Source organism: Palaemon carinicauda, chromosome 22, assembly GCF_036898095.1.
Source record: "Palaemon carinicauda isolate YSFRI2023 chromosome 22, ASM3689809v2, whole genome shotgun sequence".
In the NCBI taxonomy this organism is placed as follows: Eukaryota; Metazoa; Arthropoda; class Malacostraca; order Decapoda; family Palaemonidae; genus Palaemon; species Palaemon carinicauda.
The window spans coordinates 72,063,601-72,091,170 of record NC_090746.1 but is presented as its reverse complement, the minus strand read 5'-3'; the positions used below and the strand labels follow the sequence as shown (position 1 = coordinate 72,091,170).

Genomic DNA, 27,570 nt, shown 5'->3' with positions numbered 1-27,570 from the left:
TCCCCTTTAAGATTGTTTGATTTAAAGTTAACAGTCCATTTTCCCCTCAAGAAACATAAGTTTTATGAAGTTACATAATCCATTTCCTCCCTACATGTATTCGTGATAATACAAATAATAGTGACCCAGCAATCAAATATAATACACTACATGGCACACACACACAAACTACAAGGCTCAACACTTATTCACAATTAACATATGACAAATGTGAATGTCTCTTGAACATTAAAACACGAACATTATTGGTTAAATGGGACATTAATATGGCGTTAACAATAAGTACACGTTCATTTTATGTCATTGACATGTTTGAGATGAAAATAAAATCATTTAATAATAAACCATATCAGGTTGTTGGGTTGTTTTTCATTCTTCCTGACATTCTGGGAGTCACTTTGTGGTTTGATTTGGCAGGTGTCGGGGGGGGGGGGGGGGGTGTGTTTTGGGGTGGACCTTTGGTAGGGGTAGGGATGGGTGGTTCGGGTGCAGTCGGTCGTGGTTCAGTCTGAACTCGTTGGGTGTCAGGTGGTTCCAGACCCTTCTTTGGTGGCGAGAGACTGGTGGTGCCGGTATGATCTAGAGCGCTCCGATTGCGTCGAATAACACTTCCGTTCTCCATAGCTACCCAGTAGGATCTAGGGTTGGTCATCTGCTGTTTGATTTCACCGTAGCTAGACTGGTCTCTCACAAAGACTATCTCCTGGGGTGAGACTCTCACAAAGACTTTATCTCCTGGGGTGAGACAGGGGAGCTGCACAACTATATGATGGCAGTCATGTGCTTTGGTGTACTGATTCTTGTACTCTTCTCCTTCCTTGATCTTCTGATGGTCTGGTACCTGCGGTATCAGCTTAGCTGGAGCTGTCGGGACATAAGGAGCTGACTTGGTGGCTTGCCATTGTAGAGCGGTGCCGATCTATAGGCAAGTAGTCCGAGGTAGGGGTTTTGGTTTTAGCTCAGAATCGCTTTCGCTGTTCTGACGGCTCTCTCAGCTTCTCCGTTGGCTTTTGGATACCGCGGTGATGAAATGATGTGTGTAAACCCCCGGTCTTTGCTTAATTCCTGGAACACACTTGATGCATACCAAGGTCCATTGTCGGATATTACAACCTCGGGAGCTCCATGAGTGGCGAAGACTTCGCAAGACTTCCGGATGACAGCTTGACTGGTGGTAGATTCTAGTTCTTTGAACTCGAGCCATCTAGAACCGTAGTCTACTATCAACACATTCTTCTTCGACTTGTACTCGAACAGGTCAGTTCCCAATCTTTCCCAGATTTCGTTAGGGGGAGAGAGAGCTAGGAGTGGCTCGGTTGGTTGGTCACGATGCAGGATGAAGGTTGAACAGTTTCTGCACATTGCTTCTAACTGTGATGTGATAGACGGCCACCAAACACTTTCCTTCGCACGGGCCTTGCATTTGGTCATACCCAGGTGTCGAGAGTGGAGTTTCTCCAGGATATTCATCTGGAGTGACTGCGGGATGACTAGACGGTCGTCAAACATCAAGATCTCGTCGTTGATGGTGAAGTGTGATGCCTTCTCCCAGTAGGTCTTGAGGAGCGGTAAGTTGGGCATCACAGGAGGCCAGCCTTCTTTCACCCACTTCCAGATCTGCGTACAGACTGCGTTGTTCTGTTGGGGTTCTCTTGATTTTAGTCTTGTCACTGGCAGGCAGGTGCTGGATAACCGAATCCTTGAATGCCTCCGTTTCCAGGCAGAAAATCTCTTCTTCCTTGGAGGGCTTCCCAACAGGCGCTCGTGAGAGGGCGTCGGCGGTCTTCTGATATACCCCTTGGACGTACTTCACTTCCGGTGAGTATCGCGTGAGCCTTAGTCTGAATCTGAGGATGTGGGCTGGCAGTTTGGACAGGTCAGTTGTTGTGAGTAGTGGTACAAGCGGTCAGTGGTCAGTTTCCACAGGGAATTTTGAGCCAAGCACATTGTCTGGGAATTTCTCGCACGCCCAGGTTACAGTTACTGCTTCCTTTTCTATTACCGCGTATCTCTTCTGTGTCAGTAAGGGACCGAGATGCACAGTATATCGGGTGTTGGATGCCGTTGCTGTCAGTTTGGAGAAGGACAGCCCCAAGGCCATTTTGGCATGCATCTGCTGCGATGACACATGGTATGTTCGGGTCATAATGGGCCAGGACTTCAGTTGAGGACATCATGCGTTTGATGGTGTCGAAGGCGTCTTTTTGAGCCTTGTCCCACATCCACATTTGCTCCTTCAGAAGTTGGCGAAGAAGCTCGTTCACTCGGGCTAGTGTCGGTATGAATTTGGTGAGTTGGTTTGTCATGCCCATAAACCGTTGTAGCTCTGTGATGTTTCGAGGCACTGCTAGTTCCTGGATGGCTTGTCTTATCTGGATCGACGCCGATGCCTTCTTAGGAGAAGATATGACCGAGGAACTTCAAGCACGGTTGGTTGAAACGGCATTTGTTGTTAGTCACTCCAGCGTCTCGCAGCCTCAACACATTCCTCACTCTCTCATGTTCAGGTTTTGTCGCTGCATGAATCAGTATGTCATCCATATGATAGATTACCCCTTCTAGCCCATTTAGGATCTTCGACATCAGTCTCTGGAATAGTTTCGGCGCCGAACTAATACCGAAGGGCAGGCCGTTGAAACGGAAGCGCCCGTATGGCGTGACAAAGGTTGTCAGTAGTCTGGAGTCTGGGTGCAGAGGGATCTGCCAGAAGCCGGAGTTTGCATCCAACTTGCTGAAGATTGTGCTTCCCCTAATCTTCGCCAGATTGTCATCTACCTTTGCCATTGGGTGAATTTCTCTTCTGACTGCTTGGTTCAGTGGTGTCAGGTCCACACACATGCGGACGTCTCCTGATGGTTTTGGGACGACGACCATGCTGGAACACCATTCGGTTGGCTTAGTCTGCAGAAATTACGCCAGACTTCTCCATCTTCTCTAGTTGATCTTTCACTTTGGGAAGTAATGGGTGTGGCACTCGCCTCGGTGTGTGTATAAGCATAACTGGGTAGCGTCGTCTCGCAGCGGAATCTTGTACTGTACATCTCTTTGAGCAGGCCAAGCCCTTTGAAGACTCCTGGGAACTCCTCCTTGAAGTCTGGGGACGAATCAGCTGCGTATACCGTGGAGGCCGGTGTGAGTAGGGAAATGACTCAAGTGAATGGCTTAGGCAAGCATTAGATTTGGTTTAATTACTTTTTATGGTATGAAATGCTTATACAGTACTGTACAGAAGTTCTTAGTCAATTAATTTTTAGGGCAGCCTGATAAGATACAGAATAGTGGTAAAATTTTGGCAGAGCTAAAACCAATGAAGGGGCAGTAAATCACACTATGCCATTGATTGGACAATTTTGAAGATTTAAAGGGGCCCTAGAGATAACTGTACTAAAGAGGAAACTGTTCTAGAGTTTTCTCTGCGACAGTTACTACGTACTGTAGGTTTTTTCACCCAGCCCACTTTTGCATGGAATACCTTTTTGTTGGTTTGATGTACCTTCCACAAAACCCATGTTTTCAGATTACTATCCCCCTTCATATCCCAACAGTAAGGGGGTTTCCTTAGGTGGGATAAAATGAAAACTCAAGATTTACGAAAGATCGTAAGGTAAAATTATAGGTGTAACAAACTTTGTAGGATGGTTTTTTTTTTTAAAATACAGTACAGTCTTTTGAATCCCATATGCTACTGGTGGAAATCTCTATTTGGAAGTATAGGGTTTGAAAAAGAAAATCCTGTAGCTTGCTTACAATTGGTAGTTCAGAAAAATTGAGTACTGTAAGTTGTTAGAACTTATAAGGGGCCCAGAAGATTTACTAGATACCGTATTCTAAACTATTTTTTTTCACTAATGGTATATACAATATTACTATTTATTTTTAGTAATGAATGGTTATAGTAGAAAAGTTTGATACATTAGTCTGAAAATGGGAAAGGGAAAATTTTATCCCTTTTGAGCATAGTTTTCTCTTGTACAGTTTCCTCCTGAGCCGTTTTCTAATTCTTTAACATGATCAAAAGCATAGCAATTTGCTGTCCCTGTGTTAATTCATTGTTGCTGGCACTGCTTGCTAATAAACAATGTTGCTGCCCTGTTGTGGTAAGTGGTAATTGGTTTGTAGAAATTAATTTAAATGTTTTTTTTTTTCTTTTAAGCATTTCTGTAGTTATTTTGGTGGAAATCCATAGTTTTGGAGTTAAAGGGGGGTTTACTACCAAACTGAAAAACTATGGCGTATCACTTGGTATCATCAATTACATTTGAAACAATGCAATGTAGTTGTTGTTGTAAGGACTACTTTTGACACCACTTCTCCTAGGAGGGGTGGGTGGCACCAGAGTGGCCTGAGATGTGTAGAGGGAGTCACAGCCCTGTTTTTGTCCCTTAGGACAGATGCACTTGGAGTCACGGCCTTGAGCCTCTATCCCACCGGGTGTGGGCTTGGGTCCCTGGCTACTCCCTTAAACATAGCCATACAGGACTGATGTTACACATCAAGTGTTTAGGATCACTGGGGCCGATGCAAAATGCCGGGGCTGTGACCCTCAACTAGACTGGAGCCATAAATCTTAGCTTTGGGGCTGCAGCTCGGGTCCCATGCTGCCTTGATAAACGAGGACAGGCATTTCAGCCCCTCTTTTCTACCCCCCAGAGGCCATTGCATTGGGCTGAAGTCGCGACTCCGTATCACTGCTTCAAGCTTTGGCCTCACTGGGCTGGGACTCTAGTTCCTGACTACCTGGTAGTCAAGAGATCCCTTCAGTGATGTCTGAAGGACCATTGTTCAGCCGACAGGGAGGCCCCGTTCCATCTTGTTCCAGTGGTGCAGGGGCCTTGGGCTGAACTGTCCTGGTTACTTGAGAACCTTCCAGGAAGCTCCATTACCCTGCCTCTGAACATGTAACTGTTCTCTGATGCATCAAAGGAGGGGTGGGGAGCACTCCTTAATGACCTGGTCATCTCCAGGTGTGGAACGAAGGAGGCCTCTACTTTCTCCTTGAGATACAGCCTTAGCAGCTTCCCTGTTGCTGCAAGCATTCAAAGAATGTTTGAGGCAGCACTGTAGTGTTGATGAACGACACCTCCCTAGTGGCCTAAAAAGTAGCAAGGGTGCGTGGTCTTGCACCTTCTACAACCTAAGTGGTACACACTGGGAGGCGTTCCACCTCGTATAGTTGTCGGCAAGGTACTGTACTTTCCAAGCGAGCAGAATTTACTAGCACACACTTTGTTACCAGTGGTCCCTTCCTTTTGTTGCAAAAATGGCTTCATGCCTTTTTGGACTGTTTGCCACCTGGCAGAACAGAAAGATCCTGGTATTTTTCTCCCTCATTCTTGACCCTTGGGTATTGTGTGAAGACTCGAACACTTGATCACCTAGATATCTACGCCTTTCTTCCATTCAGCCTTATCTGGCTGGTTATTATGTCAGGACTTGGGATGATCCTGGTAGCTCTCAGGTGGCTTCATGCATAGTATCCCAATCTGCTTGCTCCTATAGTATAGAGGTCCTGAGAAAACTCCTGCCACCTGCATAGGTACCATAAGGCATTGAAGTCCTTGGCTCTTAACGGATGAAGGCTATTTAGCATCTCACAAGTGTCTCTTTGCAAGGCAACTGCACCAGAGATTTCTGGATACCTTTGGAGGTCTTCTACAGCTGTGTATTAGGTAATTAGGCGATCTTGTGGTTGCTGTTATAGAAGGGATTAGTCCAGATCAGATTTTCTAGACTACCTTCATAGAGAGAGGAGCGCCTCTCGGTCGTGACTGTTAGTGCTATCACTCTGCCTTGATTAGGGTGTTACCTAGTAGCCGGACCTGATGTTGGTGTGTTTCACTTGAAGCTCCATTCTTAGGGTCTGAAGAACTCTCCCATCCCCCTGTAACAAGCAGGGAATTCAAACAAACTACCCCTAGTACATAGATATTTTTCCAACTGATGTTGCCTTCAGGGAATCCCCAGTTTGACCAGGTACATGCTTGCATGTAGTCTGGGTCCTATTGGCCATTTATCCTTTGAAAGTTCCCAGGGTCATTGCTTTGCTTCTCCACAGATTAAGCAATGATCACTTCCATGGAAGAAAATGAACCTATGAGTAAGGGCTAAAGGAGACTTCAACCCATCAAGCGCGCACTCCTTAAAGGTCGAGGGTTTGTATGCTGTGTAGTAGCAAATGACATTTTAAGGTAATTTGTATCTTTCCTAGCCATACAAACCAGTATTTTAATCAGTCTTCCTTCCTCAGCCACCTGTCTTGTGCCAAAAGGTAAAAGTGAAGTGTAAGGCAGAAAGTGGGCAGAGCTAATCCTCCAATCCCTCATCAGTTGGATTACTGTTTATCCTGCTTTAACAGACAACAGCTTGCACCAAATCGCTCCATAATAAAAAATGATGCAGTTTTTTTATGACTAGGAAAAATACAAATTGGGAAAAAATACTTGAGGATGAAAGGTTTGTGAATATGTAGGAACAAATAACAAATTTTTAAAGGTAATTTGTATTTTTCATAGTGCTGTAAACCAGTCCTAAACTTAGCACCTCCACCATCCCATCAGTCCTGAGCCAAAGGTCAAACGTAAGATATCCTGATAGACTGGTGGACAGGTTACTGTCCATCTCAGCACCTGTTATTAACTACTGTACCAATTTAAAAATTTCAATGGCTGTTCTAGCTCTGCTGAACACCACCTCCAATTTTAAAGGACTCAGGTTTGTATAGATTGGAATATACAGAATCCTAGGAAATACCAGGTTAAATTTTTATTAACTATATACGCAAGACTGAATTTGAGACTTGTTTCCACTCAAGATGTAAATGTATATTATATTTCTTAGAAAATTTGATAGATGAAGCAGAACTTTTTTTTCCAAGTACAGTAAATCAAATTATTTTCATAGACAAATTAGAACACTTTCAGTTTACTGATTGGGAAATCGTTAGTGGCCTGCTTGGTAAATGTTGTTGTAAAAGATTATGGAAGGTAGTAATCTGGTTGTAAGTTAAAAAAAAATAAGTGACAAATTTTCTTTTGCAGCTGACATTTTGAAATGGAACAGTTAAGCAAGGATTATAGGAAACCACATGGAAACCAGTTTCCTTGTATCCAGTAAAAGAAGAGCTGGAAGTTGAAGTTTTCACCTTTCTGAACTCTTAATATTACTTTCAAGATCAACTAAAGATGATAAGGAAATACGTAAGAGTGGTCTATGTAGAGGCTTAAACTTATACATAGAAAAAGAGGCTTAAGTTTGGTTTTGATTAGTTGCACATTTTTTCAATATAGTTTTTCTTCCCTCATCCTGGTACCTGGGTTTCTCTCATTTTCTAGTTATATCTTCCAGATCATTATTTTCGGGGATTAGTCTTTTCTTTATCTAGATAAAGGGGGAGGGATTGCATCACAATGTAAAAAAGATATAAAAAGCAATGTGGGTTAGTTTTTCATTTTAGTTTACAAATGTGCATGTTATTTGTTAAGGATGAAAGTAGCAAGGGAGATGCTGTTTTTGCTATTTTAGGTTTTCTGAACTTGTGAAAACTATATTTTTGGGCATCAAGCCATGTCGTCCTGATGGAAGGTTCCTATAGACAGCTTTCTAAGGGATATTTGGCTACAGTGATACTCCCAGAGAATTGACCATAGGTCTCCAGAATTCTAACTCCCAGAGTGGCGAAATTGAAGGGGAGCAGTTATCAAGGTTACCCTTCCTCCCCTACTATTACAGGGCTCCAAGATGGTGCCCATTCTTATTTTGGTAGCGATTTCACGCGGTGTTCTCCCTGCTTGTCTAGTATTCTAGATTGCTTATTTTGAGGATTTTACTATGCATTCTCCAGCATCTTCTGCCTCTGGAAAGTTGAGTATTTAATCTTCACTTAGTATAATTTTTAGCTCCCGTCTCGGTGAAATTAGCATAATTTAATGTTTATTGGAGCAGAGCCGGTCACCGGAGGCGCCATTTTGGGACGCTGTAGTTCGTCATGCATGCTTTATTTAGTCAGCAAAACGACATTCCCGGTATTTAGCTTTAATGAATTATAGCTATTTAGGCAAAAATTATACTAGTGAAGATATGATCATGCAAATAATTTTCCTCTTCCTAAATGTGTCGATCGTGTACAATAGTCTTGGTGATATAGGAGCCGAGATCTCGCCCTGCGCTAGGCTAACCTAGCCTATGCGCTTTAGTATACTTTCATACATTACCCCCGTTTACCCTCGTGTTTCGTTTTATCAATTCAACAGGAGATAGTACTGTATATCTCCTAGAATTAATTATATATTCGATACTCGTCTCCTTCGGAGATTTAAGGGTAAACCCTCTTTCCTTCTGAGTGTCGCCATGGGCGACAACCCTATCTTGGTCTTGCCATAGAGTAGTACACTCCGGCTTAACTAGGCTAGTGTTTTCTGTCTTCCCCCCTTGCCGGTGAGTATCCCAGCTTGGGTTTTCAACAGTAACTCAGAGTATTCAGTCTTTATGCCGACATCTGGGCTGCCGGGTGAGTAGTCGCTCCCCTGCCGGCGTACAGTTGTTGACATAGGAGGCCTAGCTTCCCTAGTCCGCATCTGAAGTGGTAGTACGATGCCGCCACCTTCTCCCTTGCGGTCTAGAAGACAAGTCTTGTTTAGGCAGACCCTAGGCTGAAGAATTGATATTCTTCTGCCGCCACGGATGGCGCCGATATTGAACTAGTTTCAAATTGTGTTTGGAGATGGCAGGCAATCCTGCCGCCTTCTCCCGACACAACATACAAAACCCTTTCCCTACCCCCCCTCTGTCCTTAGGCGATAACCTAGCCATTGCATGTCTGTGGCCGGTGTCATACAATCTCCCCGCGTGCCAGGTAGAATGTGGCGCCGGTCGGGCTCTTACATAGGCGGCTTGATAGCCGGTCCGATTTTCCCCTACGGATGCAAGGTTCCGGGAAAGGTTGTGCTGGCCATGACGGCTGCCGGTGGGAGACCCTTATGTCTTTTGAGTGTTCTTCAGTCCTCCCTTGGACTGCCATCCACATCCCTGAAACCGGCAGTAGCCGGCAACAGATCTTGTGGCTGGATGGAAACTAGAATGATTCGTTCCCCCCTTCCATTTGAACCCTCATTCTGGAGGACGTCAGTGGGTACAATAATACCTACACCCTTATTTATTGTAATGAAAACTACATTAATATAGTAGCCCTTCATTCCATGCTTTCTCTCTCTCTCTGTCGGCTAGTGCCGTCAGGTATGCTGCCGGCTGGACCGGTGCCACCAAGTACTAGCCTAGCTGGCAACATGCCGGCTGAACTACTATATATGCTTATACAGTAGCCAGTATTTCTGCAGTATAGTATATACTGCAGGCAGAAAACTATAGTATATATTATACAGTACTTTATATTTCCAACATACCCTGTGTATCCTTTCTCAGTCTATTGTTGAGACCAAATTTACATTGAAGTGAAAGTCATCAGTTCATAATTTACCCTACAATATTGATACTTTCTGAAAGGGTCAGTGCTAGTATGCACTAATCTAACACTAGAACTTAGAACCCTTCTCTTTTGATTTTCCTTTAATAGGAAATTCTAATACAGTACAGTATTGATATTGGGGGAGGTCACAGCAATTGGCTGAACAGGAGACACAAGTATGCCTCTTTCCTATTTCCTTTCTAGCGTACTATCCTAAACTATAATGGTTGGTTGTTACCAAAGCATTTATTGCATGTAACTTATTTATCAAGTGTGATAACTGCATACTCATTTCCTTTTCCTTTCTTTACAGGAGGAGCCAAAAATGAAGTGTGAGGTGATCTACTGTAACCACAAGAGTAGAAACTTTTGTGGTCACACTATGTGCAGGTCTCATGCCGCCTGCGCTATTACCACTGAAACCTTGCGGTATTGGGACCCCCAGAACTGCAACGTCTGCTTGGCCATGATGGCCGAGGGTTTCGGCGACCCCAAGTCAACGGAATCGAGGGATGCAGCCCGCGAGAAGCTGCACAAATGGGTATGAGGGTTCCAGAAGAACATTCCTGGACCAAACCTTCCAAACGACAGGATGCGTAGCTTGCTGTTTCCCAAAGTGGGTAATGAAGCAGTCTTGCCCCAGACACGACCCGGGCCTCCCTGCATCCAGATCGCAGTTGAGGCGGATGTCAGTGAGGCGATGCAAGGCATGGCCATCCACCAGGAGTTAAGGATGTCTGAAGTGTCCACGGACACAGAGAGAAGGATCTCCAGAGGAAGAGTCTACTCTACCTCCCGGAGGAGAAGACGACGTTGATTCGTCAGAAGCGGAAGAGTCCCTTCCCCCCATGCCGACACCATCTACGTCTTCGGCTCCTACCCCTCCATTGGACGCCATGGGTCAAGCAGTTTTGGCCCGTATTACCACCCTAATGATGAATCCTTCAAGGAGAGCGAAGCATGGGAACCGAAGATCACGAGAGCTCCGTGAAGAGACTCGGACCACCGCCTCCCGAGGGTCTTACAAGCGACCCAGAGTTCAAGACCTGCCACCCTGCTCCGAAACCAATCCCTGGAGGTATGCGAAGTACATGCCTATAACCAACGGCAAGCTCTATATCTCAGAGAAGATGGGAGCCGTCCCCTTGGATGATATCCAGTTCTGGCTGAGCTTTAACGCTTAACCTGACTGCTTCATTCGACTGAGGCATGAGCCAGCGTCAAAAGAGGAGATGGAACCGAAGGAGGTCATGGTTTTCGACCACGACAAGGCACAGGCTCTTGACGAGCAGCCTGAAGAAGGCGGGTTACACCAACTCGCGAGTTTCTGCATTGAGCAAGAAACGCCCTACGTTTCTTGCTCCTGCTTCAAGAGCCTTCCCCTTTACGTCGAAGGCGTTCCAGTCTGTTGCCAAGGCAGTTGAGGCAGGCAAACCATGCCCTACACTAGAGGAGTGTAGGCCTCTTGTCATTAGCCCTGCCCAAGGATGAGAAGGAATGGAAGGAGGTACACCTAACCTCAGTAGGGAAGCTAGATGCCGATATTGCGGGACAGCAGTTCAGCGAGAACCTCCCTAAGCCGTCGGACTTTGTCTTGCGAAGGGAGCAAGAGACAAAAGAAAGGCTTGTCACCTCCCTGTCCCTCCAGAACTGCAGAGAGATGTGTGCAGGCCACAACAGCACCCCAGACATGATCACGGTCCTGGCCAAGATGCATATGGCCACCTTAGTAAAGGACCTGTACGCCTTCATGAAGGCTAGGAGAGCCTGTAGGGAGTTCGTGTTTGCTGCCACAACAGTGAAACACGAACCCAGGAAGTTGATTTCTTCCGACATCTGGGGTAAGTACCTCTTTCCGAAAGAAGCGGTCAAAGAGGTAGTCGAGAAAGCCGCCACGGGGAATAGGAACCTTCTCCAGAAGTGGGGCATCTCTTCAAAGAGGAAGTCTTCCCCGGTTGCGGGTCCCCAACCAAAGTGGAAGTCAAAGAAGTCAAGACTACCTTCTCGGCCTCATCAGCAACATCCTACGGTCATCATGACCGCGATGCCCCAAGTGGTTGCTCAACCACAGACCACCTTCCAAGTGGTGCCTCAACAGCTGGTTGCCCAGTCACCAGCTTTCAACCCAGGGTTTGAGAGGCAAACTACTACCTTTTGTTCGAAAGGAAGAGGTTCTAGACGGGGCTCCTCAGGACACCCCTCCGGAGGCAGGGGAGGACGCGGTCAAGGTGGCAAGCCCTCCGGACCACCTAAGCAATGAGATGCTTCGGGTAGGAGGAAGACTCCAACACTTTCGAGATCGTTGGACCTTCGATCCCTGGGCCCACAGCCTAATCAAAAATGGACTAGGATGGAAATGGAATACGTCTCCCCCTTCATTTCCTCAATTCTTCCAACACCCCACCCCCTTACTGGAAGAATATACCTTAGAACTCTTGAGCAAAAAGGGTATAAGGAAAGCAAAATCCATCAAATTCCAGGGAAGGTTTTTTTGTGTTCCCAAGAAGGACTCTGACAAACTCAGTCATTCTGGACTTGTCGCCACTCAAGTTCATCGAGAACAGGAAGTTCAGGATGTTAGCCCTTCAACACATAAGGACCCTGTTACCAAAAGGGGCGTACACTGTCTCAATAGACCTGGCAGATGCTTACTGGCACCTCCCAGTCAGCCGCCTCCCCTCCTCCTACATAGGATTCAAGTTACAGAAGACAAATTATGTCCTCAGAGCCATGCCCTTCGGACTAAACATAGCCCCAAGGATCTTCACGAAACTTGTGGACGCAGTCGTACAACAACTACGCCTAGAAGGCATTCAGGTAGCAGCATACCTGGGCGACTAGCTGGTGTGGGCAGCATCCAAGACTGCTTGTCTGCAAGCATCCAAGAAAGTGATCCAGTTCCTGGAACATCTGGGATTCAAGATCAACTTCAAGAAGTCTCGACTCTTCCAGCTCGGGAGTTTCAATGGCTGGGAATCCATTGGAATTTGAAGTCACACCGCCTCTCCATTCCATCAAGGAAGAGGAGAGAGATCGCGGGGTCTGTCAAGAGACTACTGAAATCCGACAGGATCTCAAGACGCCAACAGGAAAGAGTACTGGGCTCTCTCCAGTTTGCAGCAGTAACAGACCCAGTGCTAAGAGCACAGTTGAAAGATGCGTCAGGAGTCTGGAGAAGATACGCATCAAACGCTTGAAGAGATCTACAAAGACCGGTACCAACCTTACTACGTTCACTTCTCAAGCCGTGGTCGAAGGACAAGAGCCTAACGAGGACCGTTCCCTTGCAACCACCTCCCCCATCGGTGACCATCCACACAGATGCCTCGACGGAAGGATGGGTAGGTCACTCCCATCAAAGGAAAGCCCAAGGGATTTGGTCATCCCTGTTCAAGACCTTTCACATCAATATTCTGGAGGTCATGGCAGTCCTCTTGAAGCTGAAGAAACTATCCCCTCACAGATCAGCCTACATCAGGCTGATCTTGGACAGCGAAGTGATAGTGAGATGTCTGAACCGACAAGGCTTGATCGCCCCACATCAACCATGTGATGTTAGCCATCTTTCGTTTAGCGAAAAAGAAGAGATGGCACCTATCAGCAGTTCACCTACAAGGGTTCCGCAGTGTGACGGCGGACGCTCTATCCAGGCTAAAGCCGATAATCAGAATGGTCCCTAGACGCAGATTCATTCTCCTTCATCTTAGAAAAAGTCCCGGAACTGCAGATAGACCTCTTCCCGACGAGCGACAACAAACTACCTCGATAGGTAGCCCCATATGAGGACCCTCTGGCAGAGGCGACGGACGCCATGTCCCTCGATTGGAACAAATGGACCCGGATCTACCTGTTCCCTCCAACCAATCTCCTGCTGTAGGTCCTCAACAAGCTGAGATCCTTCAAGGGAACTGCAGCACTAGTGGCCCCCAAGTGGCCCAAGAGCAATTGGTTCCCTCTGGTGATGGAACTGAAACTGAGGCTGGTCCCTCTACCGAACCCAGCTCTATCTCAACTGGTTCAGAAGTAGATTGTCTTCGCTTCATCAGAAAACCCAAAACCTTCATCTCATGATTTTCTCGCCTTTGGAGTTAAGAAAAGATTTGGAATCTCAAAAGGCAGTATAGACTTCTTAGAAGAATAAAAGTCTGTCAACCAGGAGACAATACGAATCGTCTTGGAAAAAGTGGGTTGCTTTCGTTAAAGCAAAAAGGCCAAAAGAAATCTCAAGACTTTTGCCTGTCCGTCTTCATCCACCTTCATGAACAAGGCTTGACTGCCAACACGATAACTACGTGTAAGTCAGCCTTGACTAGACCTCTTCTATACGCCTTCCTGGTGGACCTGACGAACAAAATCTTTAACAAAATCCCGAAGGCACGCGCTAGACTTAAACCTGCAGCCCCCTCCGAAGCCCATTTCATGGTCTCTGGACTAAGTCTTACACTATGCTTCAGCCTCAAACATTGAAGATTGTTCTCTTAAGGATCTAAACCAAAAAGTGATTTTCCTGTTTGCTATAGCCTCAGGGGCTAGAGTTAGTGAAATAGTACCCCTATCAAGAGACGAGGGCCATATTCAGTTCACAGAAGCGGGAGAACTGAATCTCTTTCCTGATCCTACCTTTCTCACCAAAAACGAGCTACCCACCAAGAGAGAATCTGGAGAATCTGCCCTCTGAAGGAAGATGTCTCTCTCTGTCCAGTAGAATGTCTGAAGGTCTATCTTCGAAGAACTTCAGACTTCAGGGGAGGACAGCTCTTAAGAAGCGAAACCTCAGAACTTATCCCTAAAACAACTGAGGGCGAAGCTCACCTACTTCATTAGCAGAGCGGATCTTGATAGTACACCCGCAGGTCATGATCCGAGAAAAGTTGTTTCCTCACTGAACTTTTTTCAGTATATGGACTTTGAGCGTCTTTGCTCATATACTGCTTGGAAGTCCTCCAGAGTTGTTTTACAAACATTATGCGAAGCAAGTGCACGAAATCAAACATTATATGGTGGCGGCAGGTAGTGTGGTGAAACCTGTCGTCTAATGCTGCGATGAACAGTGAATTGATTGGGACTCTCAATTCGTGTGGAAAGATGTTGACACCTTCTAGTGCAATATCCTTTTATGTGAGTGTCACCCTGGTGACACTAGGACTGTTCAATTTTCAGGTGCAGAATTATACAAATGACACTTGTGCCATGTGTACATTGTACACAATGTTGATAGTATCCAACATTTACAGTAAAAAATTACCTTGATAATTTTCTCAACTGTTGTGAGTGGCATTAACCCTTTTCTTCCCTTTCAGATAGAAAAACATTCTGTATATGTTGAATGTATAATTCACTTTTGTTATATTACACGTGTTATTCCATTTACTCCTTTAACTTTAAGTGTAATTGCGTCTTATTTCGCCCCACAAAAATAAAACTTAGCCGGAGTCCTTTTACTTATTTTCCTAAGTAAAACTCATACTTATTGTACTGATGTGTATGAACAAATAATCTGGTTGATACTTATATTTGTTCCTACATGTATACAAACCTTGAGCTTTTATTGTCAAGCAAGACACTTCCCTGCAAGGGGCAGGAAGCCCTAACTTTGTTCCAGGATTAGCAGTAATGACATATAACGGTATCGTCATATCTCTCAGCGGTCTGGATGACCATATAAAAGCTGACCCAAGGTTGAGGCACTTATACAAACCCACAGATACAGTACTTTCAAGTAATTCTCTGGTAAACTTCCATTAGGACGACATGGCTTGAGCCCAAAAAACGGATTTTGAAGCAAAGCGAAAAATCTATTTTTGGGCGAGATGGCCATGTCATCCTGATGGACCCACCCTCCTTTTCTAAGAAAAGACTTGGGTAATAATCCCTCACGAAACTACTATATCTGTAGCTACAAGAAATGAGCACCATCTTGGAGCCCTGTAATAGTAGGGGAGGAAGGGTAACCTTGATAACGGCTCCCCTTCAATTTCGCCACTCTTCCCCCTCGAAGCGAAACGCTTTTCGGGGCAGATTGCCATGTGTCGTATCAAGATATACGTCCCCTGATATTATGCGATATCCTTAAGAGAAATTTTAAGGATACTCGCGCCAGGAGTTAGAATTCTGGAGACCTATGGTCAATTCTCTGGGAGTATCACTAGCCAAATATCCCTTAGAAAGCTGTCTATAGGAAGCTTCCATCAGGACGACATGGCCATCTCACCCAAAAATAGATTTTAAGCTTTGCTTCAAAATCCATTTTGTACTGTAAACATTAATCTTAATATTTTAAGATTTCCATAGAAATTAGATTATTACTATTAAACGCTATTTGTTTTACCCAAACAATTTGTCTTATTCTGTACATGGATTTGTCTAGCTATTCCATAGTTTCTGTAATTTGAACTTTTATATTAAACTAGTTCAGTTCATTTTGCTATAGTTTTATATTGAATGTATGAAGTCTTAGTACTGTAGTGCATTTGTAGCATATGAAGTCTGTTGTGTGGGGTAGTCTAAAATTTGAGTATCATGCTGCCAATTTGATAACAAAGGATCAGATTTTTGCCTCTCTCTCTCTCTCTCTCTCTCTCTCTCTCTCTCTCTCTCTCTCTCTCTCTCTCTCTCTCTCTCTCTCTCTCTCTCTCTCTCTCTCTCTCTCTCTCTCTCTCTCTCATAAATACTTATTTTATATTTGTGTAGTACTTATTTTATAATTTTTTTTCCACCACTTATTAGGTAAGTCTAGGAACATTTTAGGTGTCCGCAATAGGGCAAGAAGCACTCGCATGGGAAAAAACCCTCGTGTCATTGAATTGTTATAATCCTTAAACATACTCATTTTACTATATTAAAGGTTAAAGGTGTCTGGTTCCAGTTCCATCAGAATAGATGCTCACCAGAATGTCAGCCGGGCAAGCCCAATCCCCCACTGTTGTGCCCCAGTAGCCTCCCCAGTAAACAACTTAAACTCACGGCCCTGGGCGGGGATCGATCTCTTGCCACGCGAATGCGAGGCAAACACGTTACCACTGTACTAGCATCCTTTACTTTACTATATGCAGTATATATACAGCATGATCTTTCCCAGTTATCCTACATTAAGGGATTTGTAGTGTAATGTATCTTCCCCAATCCCTTCGATCAAAGGCATCATCTACCATCAAACCACGTCTCCATATCATCCTTCACCTTATCTTGCCATCTTGATTTTCTGCCTCTCAATCTTCTATCCCTAACAGGTCCCTCTCAAGCCCTCCTCATTCCCTCCCTGCCATCTGTCCTGAAGACGTGCCCGCAATATCTCGGTTGTTACTCTTATCACTTTTGTAATCTTTAGTACATTATCCATTCTTAATCGTTTTCCAATCTTTCAAGCAGTGATATTCATCTAATCTAACTCGGCATTCTCATCTGTTCTCTCAAGCTTGACTTCCTTTCTTAGTTTTAGAGCTCACATTTCCAATCCAATTAACACTGGTCTTATTACAGTGCTATAGATTTATCTGGGGTATTTTAATTTTCACATACTGTACCACTCCAACTACCTCCCAAGGCTGCTTTTATCCTTTTGTCCACAGCTTCTCATCCTCCCTCATTAAATGTGGAATGTACATGAATGTACTCTTAATGACCTACCAAGGACTAAAAGTCTTGTGGAAGGTTTTAAGTGCTGTAAGAGCATTGCTACCAAGTCTCCATCCAAATTTGTGGGCACTTTGCTCTTCACCAAAAATGAGGCTTTCCCAAACTAAAATTAATATCTATAAGATGAGAGACTGCTCAGAAAAAAAAAAAAAAACTTCAAAAAGGCTAACTGCTGCTACATACATACATATACCAAGGCACTTCCCCCAATTTTGGGGGGTAGCTGACATCAACAATGAAACGAAACAATAAGGGGACCTCTACTCTCTACGTTCCTCCCAGCCTGACAAGGGACAACAGAGTTCAGCTGGTACTGCTAGGGTGCCACAGCCCACCCTCCCCCGTTATCCACCACAGATGAAGCTTCATAATGCTGAATCCCTTACTGCTGCTACCTCCGCGGTCATCTAAGGCACCGGAGGAAGCAGCAGGGCCTACCCGAACTGCGTCACAATCGTTCGCCATTCATTCCTATTTCTAGCACGCTCTCTTGCCCCTTTCACATCTATCCTCCTATCACCCAGAGCTTTCTTCACTCCATCCATCCACCCAAACCTTGGCCTTCCTCTTGTACATCTCCCATCAACTCTTGCATTCATCACCACCTTTAGCAGACAGCCATTTTCCATTCTCTCAACATGGCCAAACCACCTCAACACATTCATATCCACTCTAGCTGCTAACTCATTTCTTATACCCGTTCTCACCCTCACCACTTCGTTCCTAACCCTATCTACTCGAGATATACCAGCCATACTCCTTAGACACTTTATCTCAAACACATTCAATTTTCAATATTAAACTTAGCCGGTGATTATATAAGCTGCAGCTCTGCTGCTCGACAGAAAACTCTACGTTCAAAATCCGCAAGCTGCAGCTCTGCTGCTCGACAGAAAACTCTACGTTCAAAATCCGCCAGCGATCGCCATGCAGGTAGGGGGTGTACATCAACAGCGCCATCTGTCGGGCAGGTACTCAGTACTCAATGTAAACACAGAACTCAATTTTCTCTCTGTCGTGCTACCGGCAAGACCTACTAATTCGCTGTTGCTAACTGGATTGGTTTTCACATCTTTTTGGTGAAGTACACATTTCTGGTTTTGAGCTTTCGCTTTGCAGGCTTTATCTTCAATACTCCTTGCATTCTTTTGTTGATATCGGATTATTTGTTGATGACTTTGGATAGTTTTTGAATTCCCCACTTGACTAATTCAAAATGGCTGACCCTTCTCAAGTCCCTAAATTCAGGAAGTGTAATGCTAGGGACTGTTCAAGGCGTCTTCCGAAGGCCTCTATCGATCCTCACACCGTTTGTTCCAATTGTCGGGATAAAACCTGCCAATTGGAAGATCGATGTGAGGAATGCGTTGGGGTTTCGGAATTCGATTTTATCGAATTCCTTAAATATACACGTAGGCTAGAGAGAGATAGAGTCAGGAGAAGTTCGTCTCGCTCCGTTGAATTTTCCTCTCCTCATGCCCCACAACCTATTCCTTCCCCTGTAGTGGTTGCTCCTGATCCCCCTTCTAGCACTCAACAACCTTCGATGGCAGATATGATGCGTGCCATCCAAGCTCTGGGTGAGAGAGTAGAGTCCTTGGCTAGTGACCGCAACCAGCTCATGGCAGATGTCAAGGAGCTGAAGTGTAAGAGTGCAGTGGGTGATAAAGTGAGTGGTAGTGTTGTGGATAGTGTTGCGCTTGAGGGTTCGTCTGTTCGTGCCTGTCGTCCTCCCAGTCCGGGACCTCTTGCAAGCTCCCAAGCCCAGGGGAGAAGCAATGTCATACGACCAAAGGGTTCGAGAGGCTTTAATCAGCGAACAGACGTTCCCTCCGTGGTTTCGGGCGTATCTACCCAAGATCGCCCCACCCACACAAAGACGAGTGAGCCCATTTATTCCTCGTCTGCGGAAGAGGTTTCTCGTAAGAAACCATGGACCAAGGTCTCGCGGCCTCTTAAGCGCAAGTCGGTCCCTTCCGCTCAAGTCCAACGGCCCAGTTGTAGCCACTGGGTCAGTTCGGACTCGCTGCAGTCTTCCGACGACTGCTCACCTCCTAAGAGAGGCAAAGCGGTACCGCATCAGGCAGTCACACCGTCTGTTGCCGCACTTGCTCCTGTAGACCCTAAGTGGTCTTTGCTGCAGACCATGCAGGCTCAGTTAACGTCATTGATGCAGGACTTTCGTGCGGAGAAGGTTGACGCTGCACCAACCTCTAGCCTACAACCACCCACGGTTGTGCGTCCTGTGGACGCTGAGGCAACCTTCGGCCGCACTCCAGCTGAGAGAGTCCCGCCACCCATGCGCTGCCAGCCGCATGTTGACGTTCAGCGACGCACGGAACCTTCCGTTGACGTTCGCGAGGTACAACAACAGTAAGTTGTTTTGTTTTGACGCGGTGCGTCAACCTCCGCAACCCATTGTGGTTACCTCTGCTCGCCCACATCAGACTACACAGTCTGGAGTAGACGCTATGCGTCCCTGCGCTGCTATGGTTGTTGCCAGTTCACAGACTGGGCAACAGTTCCATGACGTTGCGTCCGGTTCAGTCACGCGTGCACCCGTGCTGCCGGACTCAGCTGACCAGCCGATTCCTACTCCTTTGCCGCTTCCTCCTCAGTTCTCAGATGATGGACTCTCTGATGATGACGACGCGGCCCACATTGATGACCCACATACGGACCTTGACGAACCCAAGACCACGCAACCCTCTTTGGACTTTAGAAAAGTACTTGCTTTGTTCAAAGAGATGTATCCGGACCAGTTTGTGTCTGCGGCCCCACGCTCCCCTCCATCAGAGTTTGCTTCAGGTACGCAGTCATCCGCGCCTGCCTTTACGAAACTCGTCCTCGCCCGCTCGTCCAAGAGAGCTTTACGGGTTTTAGGAGACTGGATGCAGTCCAAAAAGGACCTAGGGAAGACAGCGTTTTCGTTTCCCCCTGCGAGACTCTCCTCCAGATCGAGCGTCTGGTATGCCACGGGAGAAGTTCTTGGCTTGGGAGTTCCTGCCTCTGCCCAGGGCGACTTCTCAAGCCTGGTAGACTCTCCCCGCAGGCTAGCCATGAGACGCTCTAAGATATGCTGGTCTCCTACGGACTTAGACCATCTGTTGAAAGGAGTGTTTAGAGCCTTCGAGGTCTTTAACTTTTTGGACTGGTGTCTGGGAGCTTTGAGCAGGAAGATCTCCCCGTCTGACAAGGAATCTTCCTTGCTCATAATGTCCTGCATGGACAAGGCCATACGAGACGGATCTAGTGAACTTGCGGCTTCGTTCGTATCCGGGGTCCTCAAGAAACGGGAGAACCTTTGCTCTTTCCTGTCAGCTGGAGTAACACCATGTCAGAGATCTGAACTCCTTTTTGCTCCCCTCTCAAAGTGCCTTTTTCCAGAGGACTTAAGGAGATTGCTGCCTCTTTGATTCAGAAGGACACCCATGACCTGGTTGCGTCCTCTGCCCGCAAAGCCAACCCTTTGCCTTCCGTGTCAAGACCCAGGATGGACACTCCAGCGTCCAGATTCATTCCGCCCTTTCGTGGCAGAGCCTCCAGCAGAGGAGGTGCTCGTGCCGAAGGGAGACGTGGGAAGAAGAAAGGTACCAAGTCCTTTAAAGGCAGAGTCTGACTGCCTCCTTCTTCAGACAGCAGTGGGAGCCAGACTCAAGAACTTCTGGCAGACCTGGGAGGCAAGAGGCGCAGATGCACAATCTGTGAAGCTGCTCAGAGAAGGGTACAAGATCCCGTTTGTCCGCAAACCCCCTCTAGCAACGTGTCCCATCGATCTCTCTCCCAGGTACAGAGAGGAACACAAGAGACGAGCTTTGAAGCAGGAGGTGTCTCTCTTACTAGAAAAGGGAGCGGTAGTCAAAGTCCGGGACCATCAATCCCCGGGCTTCTACAACCGTCTCTTCTTAGTGGTAAAGAAGACAGGCGGGTGGAGGCCGGTGCTAGACGTCAGTGCGCTGAATGTCTTTGTCACAAAGCAGACGTTCGCCATGGAGACCACAAAGTCTGTTCTAGCAGCGGTCAGAAAGGAAGACTGGATGGTCTCTTTAGACCTAAGGGACGCTTACTTTCACGTCCCCATCCACCCAGACTCCCAACCTTTTCTGAGGTTCGTTTACGAAAAGGTGGTCTACCAATTTCAAGCCCTGTGCTTTGGCCTAAGCACAGCTCCTCTTGTGTTTACGAGGCTGATGAGGAATATAGCCAAATTCCTTCATTTAGCGGACATCAGAGCCTCCCTCTATTTGGACGACTGGCTTCTAAGAGCCTCTTCCAGTCGTCGCTGTCTGGAGAATCTAAAGTGGACTCTAGATCTGATCAAGGAATTGGGTCTCCTGGTCAATATAGAAAAGTCTCAACTGGTCCCATCCCAAACTATTGTGTATTTAGGGATGGAGATTCACAGTCAAGCTTTTCGGGCTTTTCCGTCGGCCCCCAGAACAAGTCAAGCCCAGGTATGCATCCAGAACATGCTGAAGAGGGAACGATGTTCAGTCAGACAGTGGATGAGTCTGATAGGGACGCTATCATCCCTGGAACAGTTCGTTTCGTTAGGAAGACTACACCTCCGTCCCCTTCAATTTCACCTAGCTGTTTACTGGAAAAAGGACAAGACGCTAGAAGCGGTCTCGATCCCCATTTCCGAGAAGATGAAGTCGTCCCTGACTTGGTGGAAGGACAGTATCAGCCTCAGAGAGGGTCTGCCCCTGGCTGTTCAGACCCCCAACCACGTTCTCTTCTCGGACGCATCGGACACGGGCTGGGGTGCGACTTTAGACGGTCGGGAATGCTCGGGAACTTGGAACTCGCATCAAAGAACGTTACATATCAACTGCAAGGAGCTACTGGCAGTTCATCTGGCCTTGAAAAGCTTCATGTCCCTCCTTCAAGGCAAAGTGGTGGAGGTGAACTCAGACAACACCACGGCTTTGGCGTACATCTCCAAGCAAGGAGGGACCCATTCTATGACGTTGTACGAGATCGCAAGGGACCTCCTCACCTGGTCAAAAGATCTAAACCTTTCACTAGTAACGAGGTTCATCCAAGGCCACTTGAATGTCATGGCAGATTGCCTCAGTCGGAAGGGACAAATCATTCCAACAGAATGGACCCTACACAAGGATGTGTGCAAGAGACTGTGGGCCACATGGGGCCAGCCTACCATAGATCTCTTCGCAACCTCGATGACCAAGAGGCTCCCAATATATTGCTCACCAATCCCGGACCCAGCAGCAGTTCATATAGATGCCTTTCTACTGGATTGGTCACATCTAGACCTTTATGCATTCCCCCCATTCAAGATTGTCAACAAGGTACTGCAGAAGTTCGCCTCTCACGAAGGGACAAGGTTGACGTTAGTTGCTCCCCTCTGGCCCGCGAGAGAATGGTTCACCGAGGTACTTCAGTGGCTGGTGGACGTTCCCAGAACTCTTCCTCTAAGGGTGGACCTTCTACGTCAGCCACACGTAAAGAAGGTACACCAAGGCCTCCACGCTCTTCGTCTGACTGCCTTCAGACTATCGAAAGACTCTCTAGAGCTAGAGGCTTTTCGAAGGAGGCAGCCAGGGCGATTGCTAGAGCAAGGAGGACATCCACTCTTAGAGTCTACCAGTCGAAGTGGGAAGTCTTCCGAAACTGGTGCAAGTCAGTATCAGTATCCTCGACCAGTACCTCTGTAATCCAAATAGCTGACTTCCTATTATACCCGAGGAAAGAAAGATCTCTTTCAGCTCCCACGATCAAAGGTTACAGAAGCATGTTGGCATCAGTCTTCCGTCACAGAGGCTTAGATCTTTCCAACAACAAAGATCTACAGGACCTCCTTAAGTCTTTTGAGACCACGAAGGAGCGTCGTTTGGCTACACCTGGTTGGAATTTAGACGTGGTGCTAAGATTCCTTATGTCAGAAAGGTTCGAGCCGCTACAATCAGCCTCCTTTAAAGATCTCACTTTAAAGACACTTTTCCTGGTTTGCTTGGCCACAGCTAAAAGAGTCAGTGAGATTCACGCCTTCAGCAGGAACATCGGATTTTCATCTGAAACGGCTACATGTTCTTTACAGCTTGGTTTTCTAGCCAAAAACGAGCTACCTTCTCGTCCTTGGCCGAAATCGTTCGATATTCCAAGCCTTTCAAATATGGTTGGAAATGAACTAGAAAGAGTCTTATGCCCTGTTAGAGCTCTTAAGTTCTATTTAAAACGAACTAAACCTTTACGAGGACAGTCAGAAGCTTTATGGTGTTCTATTAAGAAACCTTCTCTGCCCATGTCAAAGAATGCCTTATCTTATTATATCAGACTGTTGATACGAGAAGCTCATTCCCATCTGAGTGAGGAAGATCAAGCTTTGCTGAAGGTAAGGACACATGAAGTTAGAGCTGTCGCAACTTCAGTGGCCTTTAAACAAAATAGATCTCTGCAGAGTATAATGGACGCAACCTATTGGAGAAGCAAATCAGTGTTCGCGTCTTTTTATCTTAAAGATGTCCAGTCTCTTTACGAGAACTGCTACACCCTGGGACCATTCGTAGCAGCGAGTGCAGTAGTGGGTGAGGGCTCAACCACTACATTCCCCTAATTCCATAACCTTTTTAATCTTTCTCTTGAAATGTTTTTTATTGTTGTTTTTGGGTTGTCCGGAAGGCTAAGAAGCCTTTCGCATCCTGGTTGATTTGGCGGGTGGTCAAATTCTTTTCTTGAGAAGCGCCTAGATTAGAGGTTTTGACGAGGTCCTGTAGTATGGGTTGCAACCCTTGATACTTCAGCTCCTAGGGGTCGCTCAGCATCCTAAGAGGATCGCGAGGCTCCGTAAGGAAGACGTACTTAAAAAGGCAGAGTAATTGTTCAAGTCGACTTCCTTACCAGGTACTTATTTATTTTATGTTTGTTATTTTGAATAACTGCTAAAATGAAATAAAAAATCCTTAGCTCATAATAATGTAAACAATTATTGCTGGTCTCTACCCACCCCCCTGGGTGTGATTCAGCTTATATAATCACCGGCTAAGTTTAATATTGAAAAATGTTATTTTTATAATAAAATAAATTTTTGAATATACTTACCCGGTGATTATATATTAAAGGACCCTCCCTTCCTCCCCAATAGAGACCCAGTGGACCGAGGAGAAAATTGAGTTCTGTGTTTACATTGAGTACTGAGTACCTGCCCGACAGATGGCGCTGTTGATGTACACCCCCTACCTGCATGGCGATCGCTGGCGGATTTTGAACGTAGAGTTTTCTGTCGAGCAGCAGAGCTGCAGCTTATATAATCACCGGGTAAGTATATTCAAAAATTTATTTTATTATAAAAATAACATTTTCTGTCTCTCCATCACTTTCATTCCCCACAACTCCGATCCATACATCACAGTTGGTACAATCACTTTCTCATATAGAAATCTCTCTACATTCATGCCCAACCCTCTATTTTTTACTACTCCCTTAACTGCCCCCAACACTTTGCAACCTTCATTCACTCTCTGACGTACATCTGCTTCCACTCCTCCATTTGCTGCAACAAAAGACCCCAAGTACTTAAACTGATCCACTTCCTCAAGTAACTCTCCATTCAACATGACATTCAACCTTGCACCACCTTCCCCTCTCGCACATCTCATAACCTTACTCTTACCCACATTAACTCTCAACTTCCTTCTCTCACACCCTTCCAAATTATGTCACTAGTCGGTCAAGCTTCTCTTCTGTGTCTGCAACCAGTACAGTATCATCCGCAAACAACTACTGATTTACCTCCCATTCATGGTCATTCTCGTCTACCAGTTTTAATCCTCGTCCAAGCACTCGAGCATTCACCTCTCTCACCACTCCATCACTGCTGCTAGTGTTGTAAAAGTTTGAGGCTCTACAGAGTGCAAATGGTGGTGTAGCATTTTAAACCTTTGTATGGCTATCCTGTCCCTACCTTCCTTACTGTATTCTATAACCTATCATGTCCACATTTACCCTTAAGCCACCCCTCCTAAGTCTCCAGCCATTCTATACCCCCTCCATAAGTGTATGTAATTATACAGTAATCAGAATTTATCACTTCCAAATAGCACATGGATGGGAAATAGATGCATAGTCTTATTTTGCAGCATATCTTAGAGGTGAACTATAGTACCTTATAGCCCCACTCTGAACAGACTGTGTTCTGAACAATTATGATACTGCATTGTACTCCCTTAGTTATACTGGAATGATGTGGAACATTTTTAAAGTTTTCCTTACAATACTTAACTTTCCAAGTTATTCACCTATTAAGTAATGATATTTAAGGGAAGCTGTTTTAATGTTCAAAACATGGTAGAAAAGTTAGTGTGATAAGCATATCTTATTGAAATTTCGCTAGTTTGTGATTTGTGATGGAACGCCTACCATACCACCTTTTTTTATGACATAAATTCTATTTGCATATTCCAAAGCTTGTTGCTTTTCTTAGCTCTGGCAAAATTCTTAGCATGTTGAATTCCCCAAGTTCTTCAGCAGTGTCTCTGAAGTGTATCTTTGTTAAATCTAATGCAGCTTTAGTATGATTGATAGTTGAAAATATTTTGGGTGTACTGGTGAAGATAATTGCATGTAACTTTGTTGAAGATTGTGTGAGGTAAATATTTATTGAAAAAGTACTTAATCTTTTGGTGTTATAACTTATTCTATTAATTGCAAGATATTTGAAGTTAACTAAAATGGTTTTGAGATTTACAAAGAAATTAAATGGATCCCTCCAATAACATGACCACAATAATTGACATTCTAAAGGTTTTAAATTATCACCATGAAAGGGGTTAAAATGTTTTGCCAGCCTTCTCAAAAAGTGCAGTTATAATATTCTTGTATTAACCCAACTAACTTACTGGTTTTCTAATACAGTATGTCCACTATTATGTAATAAAAAGTAAATAGATCAGTAAAGTGAAGTGAATGTCAACTAGTAATTTTGATGTAAAGGTGTGCCCCCTGGTAGATGATACATCAGCTCTTTTGATGAATAGGATGATTTGGGTAAAAACAATTGAATGATGGAAGTTTATTGGACTGTTAGAATTGTTGAAATTTTTTAAGATTATGTAAGCATTATTAGGACTTCGGTCTAGGTAACTCAATTAAGTTTTACTTCTTGCTTATAGGAATTTTATTTTTATTTGGGATGAGGGATAATTATTTTTAAAGGGTAACTTTGAGAGATGTCAGAAACTCTTAGGAATTGAGATGGTGAAATCCATTAGAGAAGAGCTATGCAAGGGGAAAGAAAACTAGGTAACCTTAGTGAGTGTACAGTAAGACTGATATTTTTATTTTTGAGGTAGAATTGATAAATGAATCAAGTTTGAAGTGTTACTGCTGCTGAGTACATATTAACAAAATAAACTGAATTAGTTGTAAAGTGAAATATATTGCAATATTTAACATCATATATAGTATGGGGTTGGGTGTTCTGGTGTAAAATATATAGGGTAGGTCTTGCACATGGTTTCATTGGTGCTGGGGCTAAGATGATAGAAATTAGGAAATTTTTGTGAAACCATATGAAGGTGAAGGGATGAAAATAGGACATTGGGTAATTGGCTTTTCCTAAAGTTTCATGTAAATAAATTCTTAGTTTTACAGAACAGATTAATAAAATTTACTGCAACTGCCTTCATAATGGGTCATAATGTACCTGAAAGTGAACACTGATAACTTTAAAAAAAAAAAAGTAATTTAATTATAAAGACAAAGTACTAAAAGAGGCAAGGAACAAGAGTTTTGACTCAAGTTAGGAAATGTGCTTGTAATGGTTCTTGTATTGTCACTGAATTATACAAAAAGTAAAAATGAACAAGTAATTCCTAGAAGTATTTTTTAGACTATATATATGATTGGACTGTTTATTGCTCAAGTTAGTGATTATAAAAGAAAAAAGTTAAATTTATTAAATTTTAGTATTTTTAGAATAGGATGTAAAATCATAGATGGGTCAGTTACTCAAAGAAGTTTAACGGAAGCTTAAAGGCTTATTGGCTGGTGACATATCATGGTGGAGAGAAGTATTGGAGAAAAGTTTGATGGTAGATTTAAATCCAAGTGTGGATTAAGTTTATATTGCAAGACCAAATAAACATCAACTTGTAGGTTGTGCATATACCCTGTGTATGGTAAATTACTTGGAATGTAGGGAATTTTGGCTAATAAGTGCTTGTGTATCTTTTAGAGTTGTGTAGAGGAATTTAGGTGTAGAAGTACAGTTTGTTGAATATTTTCCAATCTTTGCAACTCTTCACCCAGGAGGCATGCGCAAACAGGCTTTGAAAGCCATAGTTTTCCAACGAATATGAGTAGAGTATTTTCTCATCTAAATGTAAATTAGCTTTAATTAGTAATTTGAGAAATAAAGGGTAAAAGTGAATGAATTTCTAAATACACTCATGTTAGAAAAATTTCTTGCTCTTAATAAAATCCTTAGCATCTTAATTCAGTTAGAGGTTTGGTTA

General features: G+C 44.7%; 1 long non-coding RNA gene across 2 annotated transcripts in view; it reads left to right on the top strand.

The window, feature by feature from the left end:
- Positions 1-27,570, top strand: part of LOC137616129 (uncharacterized) — a 53,679-nt gene that overhangs the window by 12,404 nt on the left and 13,705 nt on the right. For both annotated transcript variants that reach the window (XR_011039283.1, XR_011039282.1), the window contains exon 2: positions 7,038-7,196. This is a non-coding gene — a long non-coding RNA (uncharacterized lncRNA). The remainder of the gene's footprint in view (positions 1-7,037; positions 7,197-27,570) is intronic.